Source organism: Protopterus annectens, chromosome 14.part0 (genome assembly GCF_019279795.1).
Source record: "Protopterus annectens isolate FY-2018-M chromosome 14.part0, PAN1.0, whole genome shotgun sequence".
Taxonomy (NCBI): domain Eukaryota; kingdom Metazoa; phylum Chordata; order Ceratodontiformes; family Protopteridae; genus Protopterus; species Protopterus annectens.
This window is the reverse complement of record NC_056748.1, coordinates 386,313,299-386,338,135: the sequence shown is the minus strand read 5'-3', so window position 1 is coordinate 386,338,135 and position 24,837 is coordinate 386,313,299. Positions and strand designations below refer to the sequence as shown.

Below are 24,837 nucleotides of genomic sequence, written 5' to 3'. Positions count from 1 at the left end.
TTGGGAATGCAATGTTATTCCAAACATGATAAATGCGCATGGAAACAGAGTAGTAGTTCGATACTGGGGTCAACCAAAACATGCTTTTTTTGTGGGAAGGAGAGACATTTTGTGGGATACTGTAACAAAAATGTTACATGTGTGGTGTTTTTGGAAATAGTCCTAGAAAATACAATAGTAACAAATGTGAAACTGTAGAAAATTTAAGGGAACTGGGTGATAATGAACTTAATGAAGAAAAGAAAAATTAATATGAAAGTAAGGAATTAAAAGTACATGATAGAAATAAAAAAGATGTAGAAAGGACATTTGAGATATAGAAGTGAATATATTAAAAGAAGATGAGCCTGAATTAGAATCAGATGCAAGTGATGATAAAGAAATTGAATGGAAATTTATAAAAAAAAATCTACAGGAAAGAGGGTAAAAGAAAAAGGAAGGTACAGGATTTGAATATGAAAGTTAAAAAAGGAAATTGGTAGAGTAATAAAACTATTTCTTTTGGATTAAGAAGAAGAGAGGCAAATCATCTTAGAATATTATCAGTTAATGTTAATAATATTAAAAGTTTGCTTAGGAGAATTGGTATTTTGGAATGGGTAATAATTGGAAAGTAGACATAATTGTATTAGAAGATGTTAGAGAGGTTAACAAAAGATGAGAGAGTACAAACAGAGAACTGGTGGACAGGGTATAATATGGAATTTAAAATGAAACTTGCTCAGGTGTTGCAGTACTATATAATACAGGTATTTCTCTATTAGATGTTACCTTAGATTGAGAAGGCTAATTGTAGGAGATTTTATATGGGAAAGGAAAGTTTATAGGATTATTGCAATATATGCACACATAACATATAAGGAAAGGGAACAGTTATTTAAAGAAATATTTGATTATATAATAGTCAATATGAATATTATAATAGGAAATTTTAATTCTGATCTAAGGAAAATAAAAAGGATTGACAAAACGGATAAAAAGGTTATGAAAGAAATTATGAGGTGTGGAGGCTTAAGGTTATGGAATTCAAATATATATACATATAGAAGAGGATATAACAGATCAGAGATCAATTACTTTGTAGTTTCTCATAGTACAAAGTTTAAGATAGAAGAGGAAGTTCAGACAATGTTTTCAGATAATATGGCTATGTAGATAGAAACTGAAGAGGATAGTGAATATATAAAAAATGAGAAAGGGATTAAAAGGATTAATCAGATTAGTTGATATGAAAAATGTAAGGAAAATATAATACAATTGTGGAAGGAACATTTAATGATGAGAGATTGTTATTCAAATTGAACAAAAAGGTGGTGAATATTTAAAGAAAAATATTACTTAGATTATTTAAAATGGGAGAATGTATTAAGACCAAAAGAAAAACAGGAATATGTGGCATTACAGGTGTGATTCCCATGCACTGGCCCATTAATCAAGGGGCCTCAATCTTCGCCATTAACACCAGTGAGGCATGTGCACATTGGGAAGATGAACAGTACACACACAGTAAAGTACAATTTCCCTTAAGAGTGGACAGAGATCTTAGTCAGTCTGGGACTGGTTTCTCCCTCTCTCTCCAGATTCCTAATAAGACTCCCCACTGGCACAGCTAAGGGTTCAGATCTCAGTGGTCAAGCTAAAATCTCCAGCACCCTCTCTGTCCAACCAGTGCTTTGTGTCCCTGCCCAAGTAGCTGACAAAATACTTTGAGATCTGATTTATATACAAACTCAGAGACACTCCTGGGGAAGGCTGGCATAGGTTCACTAGCTATGCCCCCTTCTGCCTTGACTATACGGTAGTTATAACTAACACCAACCACTACTTATCAGCAACTATAAAGGCCCCTACCAAAGGGTGCCCAATCTTAGTGTGTATAATTACTATTATCCAAATAGTAAGTGTAACCAAACCAAGGCTATTCCAGAGTGGCCTGTACCATTTTACCAAATGCATGCAAGTACTCTCAGAGCTTAAATATCTGTAAGCAAGCCAGCCACAATTAAAATGTTTAAATATATTTAATAATAAATAATGAAACCACAAGACAATATTCATTAACTCAGCACAGTGACAATAGAGTTCAGAATCACAGGAAATACTTTACAACAACATTGTAGGACAGTCTCACATAACTATAGAAAATATCTACACTAATCTTGCTATATTCCTATCTATCTCTAAAAGAAACTATGTTCTAAATAACTTACTTACAGAGCAAGGCAAGTGCTGGTGAATTGTTAGGTCCAGAACAAGATACAAAACGCACTGACTTTCTCTCTCAGATAGTTCTTAAGTTAATAATACACATTACTTCTGAATAATCTCAGATTACATAATTATTTGACACCTCTGCCTAAGTTTCCCAGGCTAGCAGGAACTTAAATTTTAACATGACTCTGTTAACAATACTTATTTCTCAGAAGCTAACAATTCTTTCTTAAAAACGTGTCTAAAACTGAAAGTTGTAAAACAATTACCTTGGAAACCTATAATTATCTCTGTTTCCAGACAATAGAAAGAAGACCCTAGCCTAAACATCCTGTCCCTTAGCTGAGATAAACTAACTTTATAACACATCGTAAAACTCTTTACTTATCACCTTATTTTCCTTAGAGTTTTGCAAGTTAACTCTGTATATTCCAACTTTTTCTATGAAACCATACATTTGCATTGGCATATAGTTTCTACACATTTCTGCTCTTTTCCTGTAGGGTTCACTGTGGTTACAATCCTGAAGCTCAGAATAGAACATACAGTTTTCTTACATTTTTAAGGCAAGCATACAAATCATATTACTATTCACAAATGACATAGAATTATTTACAAAATTCTATCTAGCTGGGCTGGCAGGGTCGCATTTAAATGTATAAATCATATTAATATTTTCAAGTGACATATAATTATTTACAAAATTCCAGCTAGCTGGGCTGGCAGCATCTCAGTTTATCACAACAGGATAATGCATTAGAGTTTTTGGAAATAAATGAAAATTTTGTTATTTAAAAGAAACAAATATATAAAAAGAATAAAGAGAAAATAAAAAGGATTATTGTAAAAACAAAGGTATTTTGCTCAAGGTAAAAACTACGTATTAATTTCACCACATTTGGCTAAGAAGGTTATTAAATGTAGAGGTATAATTAGAGAATTGAGAGATAAGAAATACTTGGTGGCAAAAAAAATAAATAAATAAAACAATCTGAAAGTATGAATATTATAGTGCAGTTTGTTAAAAAAGACAGAAAACACAAGTCAAAGATAAATAAAGATGTTTAATGAAAGTATAAATGAAGATATAGATACACAGATTACTATTTGACAGAGTTGGATTTGATAGTGAAGAAAGTTAATATTGATTTAGTGGCTGGTCCTGACGTGCTAGGATATCTAATGTATAAGAATATGGATTCTTGGCAAAAAGAAATATTTATATGTGCATTGAATGAGTGGTTACAACATGGTATTTGTTGCATGCAAATATGTGAAAGAGTAATGAAATTTATATGTCCAATAGGAAAAAGGAGGGAGATTAATTGGACAGAAGTGGTTTTAAATAATACAGATTACAAGATATGTAGGAGATTTTACAAATACAAATAGAAAATATAAGATAAATAAGGTGTTAAAGATGTTATCTATGGAATTAAAGGGAGAGGATATCATGAGAAATTAATAATATGGAAATAGTGGACAATATAAGGCAAGGAACCAAACGGAAAATTTTGAGAGGAGATATAAATAAGACTTTCAATACAATAAATCAGAAAGTATTATGGAGGATTTTGAAAATATATAATATAAGTAGAAAAATACAGAAAGCAATTCTGTGAGTATATAAGAACAGCTAATATTAACGTACTGGTAAACGGTTGGTTAAGTGAGGAAATAAAGATGACTAGAGGACTGAAACAAGGATGTCCTATGAGTAGTGTTTTATTTGCTATAGTTATGAATTGTATAGTGTCTAGAATAAACAAAGATATGATAGAGGCAAGGTTTATAAAAATGAAGGTTTTGAATATCCAGTTATTCTGTCATATGCAGATGATATGATTCTAGTAACCATGAATAATAAAATGATGGAACAAATAATCGTTAGAACAAATGATTGTTTGTAAAGTTTGGGAATGTGTTTAAAGAGTAACAGAAGTAAATGATTTGGACTTGAAGACATACTAAAGGACCTTAATTTTGGGATTGGTAGAATTTTGGCATTAGGAATTACTTTTGGACCTATCAAAGTTGTTAAGGAGCAATGCATAAAAATGTTACAGGAACTGAGAGAGTTGAGTATTAAATGGAGTAAATATAGATTATCTTACAATAAAAAAGTCCACTTAATTAACTCAGTATGGGTGGGGAATTGCCTTTATGGGGAGCATGCATATGATATCTAAAGAAATAGGAAAAACAGATTATTGAATTAACATTTAAATTTATTTGGGGTTCTAGGTTGAACCCATTGAAGAGAGGAGTACTGTAGCTAGACAGGGATGCAGGATGCTTGGGATTATTAAATCTAGTAGTTTATGGTGCATACTTGAATTTAGAGTGTTGGATTGTATTAATGGAGAGGAGTGTGTTTATATAAGAAAATTGTTTAAGGAAAAGTATAATAATGTATGGGATTTAATAAGATCGAATAAAAGAGAAAAAGTGGAAGAATGAAAAAATAAAAAGTTGTAAGGAAAAAAACTGTGGAAATTAAATATAGATAAAGTTGAAAATAACAGGAATATATGATATAAAAATATGATGACAGAATGTTATTATGTTAATCCATGGAGTAGTTTAACAACTGAAATAAATCAGAGCTATAAAGTTAAGATATGTTTGGTATACGAAAAATAAGGTGTGCCAAGATCTTTTGTGGAGATTTACAAATTAATAAGCTATTGGTGAAAGCAAATATGCCAAATAAAACAGAAGAAAGAATATGTCTTTATTGTAAAGAATTAAAATTCACAGACCATATTTTTCTAAACTGTAAGACAGTTAAAAAGTTACGGGAAGTAGTAATAGGAAAGAAAATTTTAAACAAAATTCAAGATTTTAAACAACTGAATATAAATATGGTTGAATATGGATTTTATGATGGTTTAGATAAAAAATATGTTAAAAAGTTAGACAAGAAGATGTTTTGTATTATTTTGATTATCTGGAATCTAAGATTAAAAGAAATTATGTTTAATGGTAATTGTTTTTTTTTTTAAATATATTGAAAAAAATTAAAAAGTGGTTGTGGAAAAAGGAGTGGGGATCGATATATATGAGACTGGCTATTCTGTTAGGAGGTATTTCTATTTTTCATTACTGTAAACATGTAAATACATTCATAATTTATTTTGTATTTTTGTAAATAAAGTTAATATATGTATGCATGTGTGTATATATATATATATATATATATATATACATATATAAATATATATATATATATATATATATATATATATATATATATATATATACACACATACAGACACACACATACATACTACACATGCGCACACATATGCCTATATCTATGTATATATATATATATATATATATATATTATTTATATATATATATATATATATATATATATATATATATATATATATATATATATTTATATATAATAAAGGACCCCTACTCAAGTTGTTTACTCTACATCTTTAAATTTTTATAGAGTATTAAAGCGGGTAAAGGAAAAAAAATGAGAATTTAATTCTGAAAATGTTAAAATTCAAGTGCAAAACATTTCTGGGAGGAGATGAAAATATTAAAAATATAAAAAGTGTATTTGAATGAAGAAATTAAACATTATCAATAAAAAATACCAACCTGGAAAATAAAAACAGACAATATAGAGAAAAATAGAAGGAAATACTATAATAATGTGATAAAACAATATTATTACCTAAATCTGTGGGAAAACAATGACCTGAAAAAGAAGTGATTAAAGCCTATTAAAGTAAGGAAAATGGTGTACCAAGATAGTAGTGTCAGGATTTCCTATGGATATTGGTAATAAATTGAATTATTGAATTACCAGTAAAGGAGGACATGCCATATAAAAAGAAAGCAGAGTGTGTTTATTTTCTGAGGAGGAAGAGACATACCATGTTTTTTTTTTTTTTGAAATGTAAATGAGTGCTGAAACACTGGAAAAAGTTGTGTGAAGAATAAACATGAGAATATTAATGACAAACAATATAGATAAGAATGAAAAACAATATGTCTAAAGAGTAGGTAAGAATTTATTTTATGTAATATGGGTTGTTCACAATGAAAGACTGAATGAAATTTTTGTTTAATGAGAAATGGATTTTGACAGATATATTGTGAAAAATCAGATTATGGTTGTGGGGAAAAAGGAGTGGGGTTAATTATGGATAAATAACAATGAGGATGTTATAAGAAAAAAATAGTAAATAGTAAAAAGTAGAAATTAGTATATATGTGCCTGCAAATATGTACATTTTGTAAATATGTAAAAACATTTTTACGTTGCGATAAATTAAGGACCTCTACTTTTTCAATAGGTGAGCACCTGAGCTGTCACTAACTCAAGCACATGGGATCACAGTTTAACATCTCGCCTGAAGGACAACACACTGAAGAGTGCAGCACCTCCCTAATCCTGCACTTCAGTGTCAACAAACCAGTTACCTGGAGTGGGAATAGCACCCTCAGCTTTTTGGTCTTCCAGCACCAATGGAAATTTGTTACCTGTTGTGCCACTGGTACTTTATAAAGAGAGCTATGCTAATATATAGGGATAACTGATGGATTTAAGGCCTTCATTTACTTATTTATTTATGTACTTTTGATTAAAAATCATTGAGAGCTTTCTAGTTGAGCTATATGCTTGGATTTGCTCCTACCAAAGGGGGCACTGTATTTGATGACAGGTCTGATAAAGGAAGATTATAGTGGTAAGATGACCTCTTTGGATTTTGAATACATTCCCTTGGAAATTAGCTGGGACACAGAAGAATTACCTGACCATGGTAGAAATGCAATGACTGAATGAGAATGAGTTATCTAAATAAGTATACAGGTCTTAGTGACCATACCTGTTTAAAGATGAGTACCACTTATGACATATGAGGTAAGAATATTTATTTTTCTTTTGTTACTATGCTCTCCTTTTGCGCATTTAGTTTGACACTGTTTCAGTACGCACTGTATATGTTTATTTCAACCCTTTTTGGAGCGGTTTAGTGCCAGTGGATGAGGGGATAAGTGTGCTTAGTTCATAGCCATCAGCCCACTTGGTCAACCACACTTCAAGGTTATTGGCTTGGATGTCAGCAAAATAAATGCCGAGCAAGAGAGAACCCAGTACTGATCCCTGTGTTAGCCTATTAGCTACAACTTTCACTGCTTAGGATTGGATAGATAGGCAGTCTGCAATCCAAACGACAACACAGAGGTGTACACTGAATGTATCTTCTCTATAATAGCAGTATGGGTGACAGTGTCAAAATCCTTGGTCAAGTCAAGATATGTGTTACGCATAGCATCTGTAACCTTTTCAAAAATGTTTACTAGGTTCAGCAGACAGGACCTGCTCTTCACAAAACCAAACTGAGTGGGATCTAGATCAGTTACTATAAAGACATGCTGGAGGTGGACTGAGAACTCTAAATTGGCCATAGGTGTGAATGTGTGTCCAGGGGTGTGTGTGATACAGAAGAGCAGCCACAGCAGGACTAGCCACCTGGTGGTGTGAACCTTGGCTCTAGATGATTGCCACTGTTGGGGTGACACCCTGACGCCATGTGCAAAACTGGAAAAAAGGGGTTGGGGATGGATGAACTACTATGAGAAGACTGGAAAGATATTTGAAAGCCTAATGTACAAAAAGATGGGCCACTCAAAAGCCACTGAGTTTAACAGCACAACAGGGAAGTGGTGGATAGTTCAGAAACTTAGAATAAACATTTTCTTGTTCTGTTTACCTCGAATAATAAATGCTGCTTCTCAGTTCATCCACACATCACTTAGACTTTATCTCTTTGCAGTCAGAGAATATAACAGAAAAGAAATATTTGCTAACTTGCTCTAAATAATTACTGTTAAAACTCCCAAGGAATTAAAATAAAGCAAATGCAAAGCAAAACAAATTTAAGCTAAAAAATTGCAATACATAAGAGCAAAAAGAAAAGAAACAATACAAAATTGCAAACCTTAAATAAAAATTTTCAAAGTACTTTCACAACAGTAGTCATGGCTTCCTATTGAAATATAGGCACTTGAAATGCCGAGTACTGAGGCAGAAAACTAAAAAAGATTGAAAATGCAGAAGATCAAATCACACCCCCTTACATACCATCTCTGAGATCTCCAAACTTCTGAGAAAAGGAAATATTCCAAGAAATGACAATATTAGACTTAATATATGTAGGTCTATTTTTTCATCCATTCATTTTGAGACTTGCTCTAGCAAGTCCTGATAGTTCAAATGTTTACCAGCAGTTACAGGTCACACTGCAGCTTCATAAGATTACAACTGAAAAAATTGGGTTTTCAAAGAATAAGGATTAAATTAAATGGAAAAATACCACGTAGGGGTCATCAGCTGAGCAAGCAGGGAAGGTACGCAGATTATCAGTAAAACAGATGACAATGGGTATTTGATGGTACAGACAGACACCTCATGAACAGACACAGTATGCCAGATTCCTGCAACATAAAATGAAAGGTAAAACAAAACCCATCTTATTGGTATGATAACCAGGTTAACTGTATCCGTATCCTGTGGCTTCTGTCAAATGAATTTAACAGTTTTTAACATGGTATGTTTATGTACAATACAGAGTTAATGTGACTTCAGAAGTAAAGAGTAAAGACTTTAGTCCCAAACACATTTTTTAGTCAGTGAAGGAATGAAAGAGATATAGTTTCACAAGTTGAGGTTTCAATCAGAATTGTTCAACATTATGGTTTGAACTCTGTTGTATGAAAAATTAGACCACCAATTGCAGCATGAAATATACGAGCTAGGAAAAAATTAATTTCATTACCATTTTCTTTTCACTTGCTAAGTGCAACCATATCTCCTGCTTCTCAGAACAAGGAAACAAACATAAAATTAAACCTTAACAGCTGAGTGTAACTGTATATTTTTTCTCATAAATTATTGAAATGGTACCTTCCTACCTTGAAATGGGGATTGAACATCAAGCACAATTACAAACACACACACTCATTATATATATATATATATATATATATATATATATATATATATATATATATATATATATATACACACACAGACAAGTTAATCTCTCCATCTTCAGTGCATTTTTTAACTTGAAGTTTGTTTTTTTTTTAATATAATAGACTGGGTCAGATCCATTGTATACCAGGCCTACCTACCCTTCACTGCTGAACTTTGATCAAAGCCAGTCAGTGCTGTTGCCCCATTCCCATTATTCCTTTCGTGCAACAGCATACCAATCTGTGCCAGCTGCTGTATGGCAATCACTCAATGTGCCCATGAAGGGGAAAGACTGCTGCAGAACGTGGCTTCAGACAGTGACCAAATGGCCATCAATATGTTCCCTGGACAGGCTTGGAGGTAACAGTGATGCTAAAAAGCAAGGAAGAACTGTTGCACTGCTAAGAAAAACAACCTATTTAAACACCATTAAATTATTTCAAGAGGTGCTAACACTTGGAACCTTTTGGCAAAAAAGTGAAGAATATAGTTTCTCCAACAATGCTGAAGTTCAATGTACTGTTTGGAATCTACAACTAAAAGGCTAACAATCTTGTCTTTCACTTCCTGTCTTGAGACATTTCAGCTACATCTGTACAGCTGTTTGGCATCCCATATAACATCCACCACAGACCTGGACTGGATAAACCTGACAGCCCAAAAACTTGCAACACAATTCACAATTCTAAATAAACACACAGAAAATAGTGTGGAAGCATGAAGTAACTGATAGATTTTAAAGCTGCTGACTGATGAAAGGTGCAGTTAGCACTCTCACACAGACAACAACCAGAAGCAAAGTGTGTCAAAACTTTCTAAGTTGTAACATACTTGTCACTCCTACACTTTTCTTTGTTTTTTTTTAACTAGTAATACACTGAGGCAGCTAAAGCTCCATGAATTAGAAAGAACTGTAATGGGTCTTCTCCTGTCAAAAGCTATATAGTGTGCACGTGTGTGTGTGTGTGTGTGTGTGTGTGTGTGTGTGTGTGTGTGTGTGTGTGTGTGTGTGTGTGTGTGTGTGTGTGAGTGTGTGTATGCCTGTGCTGAAAATGGATGGTAAAAATGATTTCTTGAGGTTTACTCTCAAGGTCAAATTTCTTGACTTTCTTTTCTCAAGTACTATATAAATTAGTTTTGAACAGAGACCCAATTGCAATCTCCTATGTTAAAGAAAACTGAATCTTGTAGGCATCACCTGCACAGATACTGTGTAAAGGAGATTATATTGTTTTTAAAAAATAATAAAATAAAATTAGCCATACACGATATTACTTACCAATCAACCAATATAACCATACATTCCACTGACAATGCTGAAAAAGGACTACTTTCACTGACACTAAACAATGCAGTCCTTTTTTAATCAGAAAAAAAATCAAATCATCATAATTAAAATACATAACAAAATGAAATACAGCAGCAATTTTCTAAGGGCAATAATGCCTTCCAATGTGAGCTTTACAGGAAAGCAACAAATCTTCGAGGAGTGGAGAGACCCATGTCTTGTAACTGGGCACCCTGTTATTTCACAGCAATGCCTACTCTGTCAATTATTCTTGCATAAATCATACACTACAGCATCTGTAGAAAGAGACGTTTGTACCCCTTGCTCACCTATAGCAACCACAAACTCTGCTCTCAGAACTGCTATCTGCCACTCATTTACTTGAACAGGAATAGGCTTGGCATGCATAGTGACCCTGCTGTTATCTTCTGGTGGCAATTTGCTGCATTTCACTGGGAAACTGTGCAACCCATACAATAACATAAACACCAAGGTATTTCTGCACAGGTGTTAAAAGCCAACATAAAATAAGGGTGCAAAGTAATTCCCAGTGAAGCAGGTTAGCTATGTCTACCCCCCAGCTATGTCCCTCTATCTTTACTGTACTTATAAAGCTTGCCTGTGTATTATAAACAGGATATTTAACTTTATCAGTGTGTTAAACTCTTCTAGCAATACTACCAATAATCAGTTAACCTGCAAATGTTTGCTTGTTTTTACAAATAAGCAATAAAACCCCCTCGAGTCTGAGAATCATGTACAGTTCATTCTTGCTAGCCTAGGTTTAAAATACATTTAAGCTGCAGGGTTCATAACTCTGCAAGAAGAACATACCAAAACTATAATTTAGAAAATCCACTCTACATTTCTGGTTAAAAATACTTCAGATAATAAGCAGCCTACAGTATCCTACTAAATCTTCATACAAAAATACCAGCTGTGTAATTTATTATGAAAAATTGTCCTTTTCTTACCATTCTAGGTCCTGTTGTTCCAAAACTGCTAATGTTGATCTTCAAATGATTATTCTGACCACACTCTTCTTTGTCAAACCACCTAATTTTCAAAAGAAACGGAGTACCATATTACTGAATGGAAATATGGGGAAAAATATGCAATTTCGCACTTCAAAGATTACAGGCTGAATTTTCCCCCACACTTACAACAGAAGCACACCTTAGTTTATGATGAGATTACCTGCAAGGGCACAGCAATACCTTAAATCTGTTTTGCCTCAGTACTTTTTTTTTTTTCACTGAAGGGTGGAATTTAGCCATCTGTTTGCAGATACAAAGTAAAGTGAAACAAGTAAAACACGTCTATTTTTAGGCATAACAGGGCAGAGTTTGGAGACAATTTAGCATAGTACAAGTACTGAAACAAAAACTTGTAAAACCATGTTTGATTCCAGCTGCCATACCTGCACAACTTGAGTACAAATATGCCTGTTTTAACTCTGCAGCCCTACTAAGAGGCACATGAAAATATGCTTATATTTACTATTATATTCTCCTTCAAAAATGAAAGAGACTTCACCTACCAATCAAGAAGTCACAGAGGATAATTCACCGTTGCAGACATAAGGTAAAACCTGCTATATCACTGATGTAGATTCTAGAATGACCTGGAACATTACGAATTCAGGAGAAAGAGACATAAATGTTCCATTAGGAACACTCCTCATTCTTTAGGGATGGTGGTGGATGAGAAAGTAAGTTTAAATCTGATGTGTGACTGACATGAAGCAGAGACCTTAAGTCCATGTTGCCAACTTTTGTTTGTGGGAGCAGGATATTGCCCCTTAAATGAGTGAAGTGCCCATAGATAAATACTGCTCAGGAAAACAATACGGACAGAGCTACAGGTGCGTAACTGCCAGTGAAAGATGACAATACGTAGAACTTCATTGCCCCAGTAACACAGATAAATAGAAATAAGTTGTGTTTACATATGCTGGGACATATCCCATAAGTGTAGGAATTCTTTGTTTGATCTTCTTTTCTTCTATGACAGACAAACTACATTACTGAGATAAGCTTAAGCTATTCTTTTTACAATGCGAGTTATTCTAGTGTGCAGCTTTCTCTTTCACGTCATCATTCCTCTGTGGGAACAATGAGTCATTTTGGCTAGACTCCAACAATACAGAACTGTTCCTCACAAAGGCATGAAAGGAAGAGGATATGCTGTCATAATTACTGCTTTCTAAAAAGTGATTTATAAGCCATAAATACACTAGTGGCTAAAGAAAGAACGTTCATTTTGATTTGCTGTTTTTTACATGCACTTTACAATGCAGTAGACATATTATCAAGGCAGCTGAAGAAGCAAGTAGAGAATTAATTTGGTTTTATACAGAAATGATCAAAGACACTGCACATTAAAGTACCCCTCAAGAGATGACCTACAGGTAACAGAAAAGTAAAGGAAGTGCCAGCCCTTGGCCATCCATTTGTAGCGATGGTAACATGGGCTTTGAAATCTCTTTGGACAACTACAGTAACTGTGGAGCGGCTAAGAACTGAACATCTAGCAGACTGTTTCCCCAAAGGGAAGGGACGAAGATGCTCAAGTGGATGACTGCCCTCTTCGGAGTTCGAGGATGAAATAAGTCAAATCTGGAGTTACAACTTTAAGTTAGGTCCCTTAAATCTCTTTTGCTACAGGAAGTTTACGTAAAATTCACTATCTATACCAGCTATAGGAAGAGAAGGTGTCATTATTTCAGCAACTGATCACATGAGAAACCTCAAAACCCTCATATGCATCTTACTGTTGGCTGGAGCATAACTTTGTTAAATAATTAGGTTGTCATATCAATTACAGTTTACCTTCACAGACATGGCCCATGTTAACTGCAACTTAGTTTTTCATCTACAAAGCAGGGTAAAGAGTTCTTATACATATTTCAACTATACCAGACAAAACAGATGTTTAATGCAGAACATAAGTATACCTTAGTGTGTCTTGTAAGGCACAAGGCTAAGCTAAGCAAATTGCTAATTTGAGGAAAAAGACTACCTATGAAAAACTTAGCTGAAAATAAAATGTTTTGTAACTAGATGCACAAAGCTTCCGTTACATAAAATGTACTTATAAAATTGAAAGCAGCCACATTCACGGGCTTCTCCCACCCCATCAATATTCATAATATATTTTACACTGCAAAAACAAATTACCAGTGCTTGTAGTTCTTTTATAATCTACAGGGCTGGCCTTGCTGGGATTTGTTAGACCATGCCAACATTTCTTTAAAACTTCCATCAGCTAATGAGTGGATTAAAGAACATATAAAGGGTGTTAGAAGTAATTTAGCAGATAATGCTTTAGCAAAAATATGCTTTGTCTAGTGGAACTAGAAATAGCTGCTCCTACATGGGCTTTATCTGACAAGAAAAGGGGTGGTGATTTAGGCAACATAGTAATGTTACAAAAAGGTAAATGACACAACAGATTAAACACAGAGAACCAGGCCTGAAAAAGTAGTTTTCGTTTGCACCTTTGCTGAAGGATAAGCTCATTCATTCAATTAAGTGATTGCGTTATTTCTTGCTGAATTGCTATTTCATTAATCAATGTCAAGTAATTAAACATTTGCACACACAGTAGACTCCTTCTTATCCGGCATTTCTCTGACTGGCCTCCTCTTTAACTAACCCTCAAGTTTCTGCCGTAGCCCTAGCAAAAAAAAAAACAGAGAACAACAATACTTCTGCCTTCTCTGGGCTAAATAATGACAGAAGTTTGTGTTTTAGACTTCATATTAATTAGAAAAATGCATACGTATACAAATCATGTTATTCCAGCTGATTTATAACCTATAAATGCCATTTATGTGCTTTTTCTGATTAACTAGACATTTGTTTATCCATCCTAAGGTTCGGTTCCAGCGAGACCAGATAAGAGGGACTCTGCTGTAAGAATTTATACAACTATTTAAATTCAGTTTACTATACTGCTATAAATCAAATCAGTGATCTAAATAAATATAAAAACAAACAAGTAAAACAACTGTATTCAGAAACACAAATGCAACTGATTAAAATAACAAACAGGCCATTTGGGTGACATAATTAAATAAATATAAAAACAAACAAGTAAAACAACTGTATTCAGAAACACAAATGCAACTGATTAAAATAACAAACAGGCCATTTGGGTGACATAATTAAATAAATATAAAAACAAGCATAGGTAACTGTGTACTTTTGAATCAAGCCACTAATAAAAGTGATACATAAAACAAGTTGGTTTTGAAGCAGAGCACTGGGGGCCTCTTAATGCCACCTAGATAGTTTGAAAGGTGTGGCGTTTAAAAAAAAAATGAAGGAATGAAATAAAGAAGATTAAAGCCACACCTTCGGAACCACTAGCAACCCTTGTATGATACTCTATAAAGTTAACAGTATGGTTACAAGCAACTCCCTCAAAGTGCATATGTTCTAAGAGTGCTAATTATTTTTATCTTGAGCAGTTTGTGGTTTGTTTTTATTGATTACTTAAGAGACTGAAGAATGCCAAGAGACTTAGCTTGGTTAGGTTTACATTTTTAAAACTATTTTAGACATTCTTTTGTGGTAAAAAGCACTGCCATGAAGTACCTATCCTCAAATTATTCACCTGAATATACAACTTTACCACTGACTACAAGAACATGACTACACACAGAAACATAAGCAAACATGAAATACATATGAGATACAGTCCACTGATCGTGTGTGCCTATTCGGGTCTAGTTCACTTTGTCAAAAAATCTTGCTGAAAATAAAATGTTTTGCAACTAGATGCACAATTTGGCCAACCAAACAAGTGTCACAATTCACGAAATTTAAAACCCACACAGGTGGGGGGCTGTGCCTCCCACCCCCCTCCAACTAAATATACCAACTCCAAGATTGCAATACAGTGGGGAAAAGGGCAAATTCCAGATGATGGCCAAGTGTTTTTTCCCCCTGGGAAAAAATTCACTTAAAAGAACATTCAGTGGATTAAGGTTTCAACAAATAGGGTTCGACAAAAAAGTATTCGACAAATAGGTTTTTCGACAAAGTGAAGTAGGCCCATGCTGATTCAGTACAGCACACTCATGTGACAGCTTAATGCAAACCACCAATGAGACAAGGTGGGGCAACAGGATTTATTTTTAAAAAATCACATAAAATGCATAACAGCAATAAATCTGAGTGTGAGAAAGCAGCATTTTCTTGAAAGGGTATTTCCCCTCCTTGAGCTTCACCCTCATGATAACCCATGCTGTTACTAGTAAATCCTACACTCAGAAGATTTCTAGTTCTTAATAATGCAAATGATTGTACTACACACCTGAAGTGCATTTATGGAAGATATATAAAAGAGTATTGCCAATAAGTCTTAATGCTTTCATTTACTACACAAGACATTAAAATGTTCATGCTTAGAAAGAAAAATACTTCCATTAACACTTTAACATCAAATCAGAAATAACCAGCATCATAAGTCTCAGGAACTGGCATAAAATCCTACATTTTGCAATGGGTTATTAGCTATCTTTCCCTAGCTGGTTTCTACCTTATATAGGCCAAAAGTGGTCTCCTGCAGAGTAGAAACTGGCACAAGATGGAACAAGGGTCTTGTATACATAACACTGGCATGCAACTTCTTCGGTTGTTCAAGTAAAAATTCCACTTATAATGGTATGCAAGTTGCAACATATAAAGAGCAGCCAGAAAACAATATAAAAGTATGCAGTACATGAAAGATGCATAGCCTTTTGAAACAATCTAAGGAACGCACTTACTTGTGGTAAATCTCTTCCAAGTTGGATTACAAAGTTGAAAAGCTTCCTAAATGAATGGGTGGGGTAAGGTAACAATAGTATTCCGACTGAGGATATCAAGATTTTATTTGCTATTGCTACTGTTGAGCCGTTCACTGAAAAACATTGGGGTATAAAGATGTAGCCCCTTTCTGCTTACAGCAGTTCTACTTCTCAGACTGCTTTATCATATAAAAAGGCTTTTTACTAACCAGAAAACCTCAGGAGTGTTGCACGGTAGGCACATGAGAGAGAAGCCTCAATGCAGTTTTCATATTTCTCGTCTACTAGGTTGGTAAGAATTAAATCTACTGATTCCCCAAAGAAGCTGTTCTAGAAGTTGCAATTACTTTCCTTCTCAGTGTTCCTTAATACTGAGCTAAGCACAACAACTGAAATCAGTTCTAGTGGTGTATTTCCTGCTAAAACAATATTTTGTTTTGTTTTCATCAGGATGCTTGCACTATATCACAAACACAAGCAGACAAGAAACTAAATATTATATTTAATATAGGGTTGAATTCTGGAAGGTAATCATATGCCAGGGCTATTTAAATGGTGACCTGCAGGTTAAATCTGCCCCATGAGTAATTTTCAGCTAGCCTTATTAACTTCTAAGCATGCATTCCTGAGCCATACTAGGCCTTCTGCATGATCAAAGATGCACATGCAAAAATTATTCTTTTTCACAAGTTAACTTATCCAAGAGGCAAAACTTGGGGAACAGCAGACATGAGATTTTCCTACTTTTTACTTCTACATGCTACACTGCTAAGTTACGTACTGAATGAATGAAGTTGCAGGCATGCATACACAATCAATGCTACAATTTCAGTCATTCACTAACCTCGTTCATAAAGTACTTACTATAATCAAACTTTGTGGATAAAGTTAGGAAATAAAGCAACAGTTACTATTATTATATATGATCAGAGGACTGTCTGATTATGTCTTGCATGTTCAAAGTCCCTGTATCCTGCTAATTATTCAAAATCATGAGCTATAAATAACAGAGTCTGTGAATAATGTATACCTATTGCGATAGGTCCTTGCTGCAATTCCTTAGCCTACTGGCTCACTCTTTATTGATTAATTTTTTTCCCCTCCATAGCCTGTTCTTCATACAAAATTGTTTTTGATCCTCCAGGAAAAATATTCTGATGTTAGCTGAGTACAGTATCTTGAATCTTACCTGCCTTTCAACAGGGTCTATATTATATTAGTGAACGCTTGAAATTGTGAATGCTATATAATCGACCCAAACACTCCGAAATTGCAAAATGTTGAACATACGGATCAGCGATTTTTTTTCTATGGGTAAAAATCGCTGATCCGTAAAAAAAAAAAAAAAAAAAAAACACAAAATAAAGTGGGGGCTTGCCCCCCCCCACATGGGGGGCTGTGTCCCCCTACTTAAATATACCTACTCCGAGTTCGCACCACAGTGGAGGAAATGGCAAAGTCCTGAAAACAGCCCAGTGATTTTTTTTTCCCCTAGGAAAAAAAATCTCTGTTCCAAGCTTTCGGCATTTTGCCATTTCACGTAAACATGTTTGACGAAACAACATTTGCTTAAATAATAGGAACACTTTCAACATACCCTGATTGCTGGTATAAACTTGTTTGTCTTCTGCCTAACATACTACAAATAATTATTTTCCACAAGCACTCTGGTGTCACTGCTTTAAAAAAATCCCCTTTTCCACAGTTTTAAAAGAAGCATCTTTTTCTGCTGGTGTGATTTCATCTTTACCAATATAGGTCTCACTTTCTTCCTCATGGCCAAATTTGGAACATGCACATAACATGTCCTCTCAGTTATCAAATCCTACTGTGGAATGCCAGTCCAGTTGTTTATTTGTGCTTTCAAAAAACTAATGCAGTCCATTCCATCTAGCTTCTCTGGTACAACAAACAATTCAGGTTTTTCTCAGTGAGCTGTGTCTTCTAACTCTATTCTTTTGCTGAAAAAGCTCTTCTTGAAAAGCCTCATGTTCATTCAGGCTTTCAGTTCAACATATGATTTCTGCAGTTTTATCAGAGCATCTGAAGAGCTACTTCTATTTTTCAGTCATCTTATGTATTCCCGGAGCATTTCACTTATTTTCACCTCTAAATGCATTTGATTTATTTTTTCCACTAAACTACTAGAAGCCATCTCTGGTAATAGAACTGGACAGCTACATAGTTCTTCCCAGAAAAAGCTTTTTCTTTCCCATTTCTAGTTGATTTTCACTTTCTCCAAATGTCTAACTTCCTGGCAACCATTACTTGCTCGTAAATGAAGTGTACCCACTCTGATAATACTCAATGTGCAGCCATATTGGAAGCCCCATTAAAAGTCTTCTAAATAATGAAAATAGGTATGATTACAGTCTTACTGACTAATAAATGTTCTCACAAAATGAAAATGTACTTGAGACAAAAGTTATGAAGTGGTGAAAAGAACAGATGTAAAACCATGCCATGCCAGCATTATTTATATTGTAACCTCATACCACATTAACGGTAATATGATCATTAGCCTACACAGGGAATTAAAACAGCTATAGAAAAAAAAAGGATGGATTCAAGCAGCTTTGTTGTTAAGTAAATCTGTACACTGTTATAGTGACACCTCTTGACGTAAGAGTTAACCTTTCCTAACAGGTCATGCCAAAACATCCAAGTATGACTGAAGAAAAAGCAGCATCACTCTGGTGCAATATAAATAAAGCAAAAGGTCTACAATGCAAAGAGGATCAGAAGACATGGTGGTAGAGGAGTTAGTGTTCTGCTTCACAACTTCCAAATCTGGAGTTTGATCCTGACTCCTGCTTACTGTTTGTGTTTTCACACTGGTTTCTTTATCGGGTTACTGTTTTTATCTAAGGCTAAAAGCAAGCCACTTACAGTAATTTATTTACATTTTGTTCATTTTCAATGGAAGCCTATTAAGAAAATGTTCAGAAAACAAATTATAGTGCACAAGGTAAACTCTTGTGCTGTTTGTGGGAATGTACAGGGGGCCCCTTGTCTAAATCTGTTTCAAATGTTTTTAGTGCTAGTGTTACTGCCATTATTTCTTACACATTTATGTTTGTTCCTCCTGTTATTTCTCGACCTATGGATCCCCAGATCCCTGAAATGAGCTACCCATGCAATATCTGAGGACTATGTGGTGAGGTTCTGGGTCCCCATGTCAAACTTGAAAGGTTCGTCTAGACTGAGGTGCACATGGTATTTCCACCCTGAACTCAATTTTATCATACAAGGCATAAGGGTGATAATGTTAACTCTTTCATTTTCTAGAAGTCAACATCTCTTTCTGACATACCACTACAGTTTCCTCATACACAGCCTTGGTACAGGTTCACATCAGGATGCAAAATGGCATGCAGTCCATAAACATAACCCATTCCATTGATGTGACAGAGTTCTTCTCCAACATGGTTTGGAGGAACTGGGATAGGAAGAGGACCCTGTCTTTAGGCAAGAATCTTTTCTGCTGCTCTGTGTGTTCTTGCAAAGGTCAGATAATACATTGCGAGGTTGTGGGAGAGACCCAGCTGCTTAAAACATGGCTTTGTGAATTATAAGGCCTTCTGACTCTCTATTACTGTGTCTGGCTATATCAATCAGTCATCCAGATAAGGGTAAATTATGAACCCACTTGGTCCTGCAAAAAGGCAATTACGGTAGCACAGTATTCTGTAATGATCATAGGTGCAGAAGACAAGCCAAAGGGCAAAGAGATGAACTGGTAGCAGGCCATCCTGCTTTGAATCTTAGAAACATTCTGTGTACATTTGCAATGGGGATATGGATGCAAGCAACCTTGAGATCCAAGATGACCATGATGGTTTGGTGAATTAGAAGAGAAGAGAAAAAAGCTTTGTAGCATATGCATTTTAAACCCTGGGAGTATCAAATATTTTGTTGTTGAAAGATCTAGAATGAGTCTCCAGGTACCTTCCTTTCTAGGCATTAGAAGCAATTTTGAATAAAACCCTCCTCCTCCACCACCACCACTAGGATACTTTCTATGGTTCTCTGACATAGCAGATCCTCTAGCAAGACTAGGGGATACAGCTCTAGATTATTCCTTGCTGGAATCCACTGACACCACTGCTAGATCAGCTAAGTGTCTTGGAAAGTAACTTGTGGGATCCTGGACCCTATAAAACTAATTAGGCTTCCTTAGAGCGGGTGGAAGGAGTCTGGCTCCAGTGATGCACTAATCAAAGCACCTTCCTGGCAGCAACTGGCTTATATTCTAGCAAGCCCATGAATGTTATGTATGTCAACTAGGCCACAGTGTACTCCTTGAAATCTCATTTAACTTCTTCCTTCATCTAATGAAGGATGTCTACAAATGAGAAATAAGAGCTCCTCTCATGGTAAAGGACAAGACAGGGTGTCCTTGGTGTCTGATTCATAAAAAGGGGTGATGTCAGATCCACATAGGCCACATCACCTGCCTCTCTATCTGAAATACATCACTCTTCTTCTAAGGCAGGACCAAACCTTTTCTACAGAGGAGCCCCTGATACATCTAGGATTTCTAATGCTGGCTGCTTGGTTTTAAGAATGCCCATTAAGTCCTAAGACAGGTAGAATAGGTCTCTGGACAAGGCCTGGGTAGTGGATCCAGATAAAGATCTTCTAGATCTATGCTGAGGCAAGCTATGGGATGTCAGCTTCAGCTTTGGAAATTTGGGCCTTGGCTTCTCAGTGGGAGGTTTACTCAGAGGCCTTGGTTCACTGGCAGATCCTAAGGAACTCAGCCTTCAGGAACCTCCTTTTGGATCAACAGCAAACAGACACTGCCCTCCCCCTTGCTGAGCAGACAGTGGGAGTTAGTTGCAATCAATGATTAATGTAGTAGAATTTCCTGCCCACAAGGACATGACTAAAACTCACAGAATAACTGACCTCAGAGAGGTTGCACCAGAGGCCTTGGCTGCTAAAACTTACAACAAGGATGGGGGCTGCAAAAGTCCCACTTCAGTTCCTGAGTTACTTGACCCAAGGAGAAGTCCCAGACTTGCTCATACTGTCATCGTTTTTTCATTTTCTTCTTTGGGTGTTTGTCAGACTGTCATCTCTTCTGGTGAGGTCCTTAAAGGTCTTAGATGACCCCCTAGTGGCAAATGACCAGGCACATGCCTCCCTTTGAGTGACATAGACCCAAAGAAATGAAGCCCTTTAGCCCTTTGACCTAGAAGTAAACCTTGAACAACATAGACAGCCATACATGTGCTGCAGGCAAATATAGAAAAGACACTGGCTATGAAAATCCTTGTATAGGATTTGTTTTACACACTCAATGCAATTATTCTTTTTCTGAAACGCATAAAAATCATAGTCACCATCAGACATTTACACAATGCAGAATATAATCTAGGAACAGGTACTTTGCTAAAATCTCTACCAACAGGCCATACTAATAATGATTTGTACATCATAAAAAGGCATGGACTGTGACATGAAATATCTGAAGAAGGCATCAGAAGGTGTTCCTCATAATAATGATGTCCTGACGTCTCAGTGGAAGGGGACATGGGAAGGCAAATCTCTGGAAGTTGGGTCATCTTTCAAGCTCCTGCAGAGAGGAATTGCAGAAATTATTGCAAAAATAAATCTTATGAAACTTATTTGTTGTAAAATAAAAACATATTTAAAAGCATTAACTCAGATCACTGTATGAAGAGTACTTTTGACTGGTATCACTTCAAGTCCATTTTATGAGGACAGGCAACCAATCACAAGATAAAAATACAAACAGCAAAGCAGCTGAGGAGGCATTGCTAGTTTATGGAGATGCTGTATTTAACTTGCAATGTATGACAAAAGGGGTGATAGCAAAGTGGGGAGCAAAGAAAGAGGGATGAACTGAGCATAAACAGTGACAGATGGTATAGTCCAAAGAAATGAGGCAAGAAAAGGTTGTTAGCAAGATGTTTAGTTACAACAGTGGCAAACATAGCTTTGCTTTCATAATTAAGAGCAATTGGTAATGCAGCAAAACTAGGCATGGATGTTTGGAATACTTTGGTAATACCACAAATGTATTATCAGTGGTATACCACAAAATATTTGACAGAGAAGAATATCTGGTATGAGACTTGAAGTTACATGGTCTAATTTCCTTTCTGGTGGACTGACTGTCATGTAGGCAGTAAACTGGTATGTTAATGGTAAGTGATGCCCTCTGAAGGACACCTCTTACCCAGTCCATGGTATGTTCTGCCTTGTGCCCATTTAGCCAATGTAATCCTGAAATAGTCAGAGCAACTTCTGACTACAGATGACTGAACTGTAAGGATCCCATAACAGCACGTTAACCTCCTTGCATATGATGCATATCAGCCATACATGTCTCATTGCGGAATCTTGTAATCTGATTTTAGTATTTTCTCTGATTAAATAGCTGTTGCTCACAGCTGTCCTGATACATCACTCTGTAGTGATACTTAAAGAAACAGCAGGATAACAATTCATGTACAAAGTGCATTACTTATCCACGTGTAGCAGCACAGGTTTCTTGTACACCAGATACCAGCAGGTCCTCCTGGATAAACACCCTTTTCACTTCATTGTTCACTCGCATCAGTTTTTACATGGTTATTAACATAACATTCCCTTTCAACCTATGATTACATGCTGCCTTTCTCTACATCTTGTGTGTCACTGTGCATTCTTGTGCCAATGTAGTGAAACAATTCTTTCTTTCTTTTTTTTTCAGAATAATCTGCATCCTGTATTGCTAAAACCTTTCCTAAACTTTCACTGTTACTAACATTGATAGCAACACCTGTGTCATATATACCACCTGAATAATGACATTCTTAATTCAGATTTTTTCTAGATTTAAACCTTGTAGAGCTTTATAATCCTAGCATAAATTCAGCTCTGCCTCCAACCCAGACTGTTTTGCTCCCACAACACTCCTACCTATCTAGACAAACTCTGTGCATTCTTGGCAGAAGACCAAGTAATTACTCCTCTTTATATCCCCCCCTCCAATTCTGACACTTTCCTGAACTACTTGCTTAATAGTATTTGACACCACTGTGGCTTCTAATTTATTACATACCTAAGCTTGCCAATGTAAATTTACAACAAAGTGGTAGAATATTTATTCCTCATACCAAGAACACTAATTTGCCTATTTATAGTACAAGTAAACACTGCTGTAATTAATGAGATGATATCATGTTGCTTCCTTGGAATTTTTTTTTATCTGTGAAAACTTTGCAGTAAACAGCTGGGGCATGCACTGATAAATTATTTTTATTTAATTAAGAAACTGATGTTATGCTTTATGCCAGACTGTCTGGCAGCAAGATTACTGCCTGTGACGATAAGAAGAAGATTGGTTTACAAAGTCCAATGAACATGGGGGAGCAAACAAATGCAGGTTCTGTAAAATTGAATTGTAAACAGTTGCTCATCTTATTGCTGGGTGTGATACAATAATGGCAAAGGGCCTGTATACTGAAAGGCATAATAATGTGGCACGACTGTTGGATTGGGGATTGTGCAATCATTACAGTAGCTGAGAATCATTGGAAACACAAGCCAGAAAACATTACTGAAAATGATCAAACACCACTGCTTAACATGTGAATGAGTTGTGAAATCAGTGTTCGACTTCTAGGAGAACAAATGCTTATGCTGTCCTTGGACCATAGCCACCCACATGACTGCAGGTGCAAATGTTTGTAATTGTGGCACCAGGGAGAGGTGGACTGATCATGTTACGAAGTTCAGAGGATATGCTCAATGCACGTACAGACCGTACCTTCCAAGCACCGAAACATCTCTGTGGATTAGGTCAACAGAAAAAATATGAGAAAAGCCAGTTACTCTCACACTAACTTGTCACCTTTATAATACTGCATTTACCCCACAAATCATCTAGGAAACTCTAATAGTTAACAGGGGAGAGAGTTACTGCGTGTCACATACTAAACTACAAAAGAAAGAGAAAAGGATGAACAGGAGAATAGATAGCATAAAGACTCTTCTAACAAACTAGATGAAAACCTTCAGGAGTTATAACCTCCCACAGTTACTTTTGTTGACAAATAGCTGGCAATCAGCTTGACAGTAAGGAGTGCTATCATTATAGCCTCTGTAGTGAAGGGTTGTCAATCAAATAAGTAAGAAAGGCAGGACTAGTCTCACAGTACTTAGGATTTCCCTTTTTTGTTTATCTTTTTTCTTTGTGTTACTGGGCAGACAAGATATCATTAGCTGAGGCTTTGTCTGGCTTTTGCTAGGCTATACAGTAAAAATCACTTTCTTTGTATTACCATGGGACTACAATAGTACAATCCAAGAATGCAGACCTTTGAAATCATGATTAAATCATTCAGACATGACAATTCACAAATCATAAAATGTGTTATTTAATGTACAATGCCAGCATATATACCTACATCAGAAAGTAAAATCTAATTATTATTACCCTCTCCTCCTCCAAACAGGTTCAAATATATGTGAGAGATACAGCCATATAGCCAAACTGGAGGATGAGCTCTCTCATCT

At 35.5% G+C, this 24,837-nt stretch overlaps 1 protein-coding gene across 3 annotated transcripts in view; it reads right to left on the bottom strand.

The window, feature by feature from the left end:
• SORBS1 (sorbin and SH3 domain containing 1) overlaps nt 1–24,837 on the bottom strand; it is a 4,096,285-nt gene that overhangs the window by 1,851,410 nt on the left and 2,220,038 nt on the right. Inside the window, exon 7 of one of the 3 annotated variants that reach the window (XM_044056121.1) lies at nt 11,483–11,564. The exons of the other annotated variants lie outside the window; for them this stretch is intronic. The gene's annotated coding sequence lies outside the window, so the exon portion shown is untranslated. The remainder of the gene's footprint in view (nt 1–11,482; nt 11,565–24,837) is intronic. 3 annotated transcript variants of the gene reach the window in all.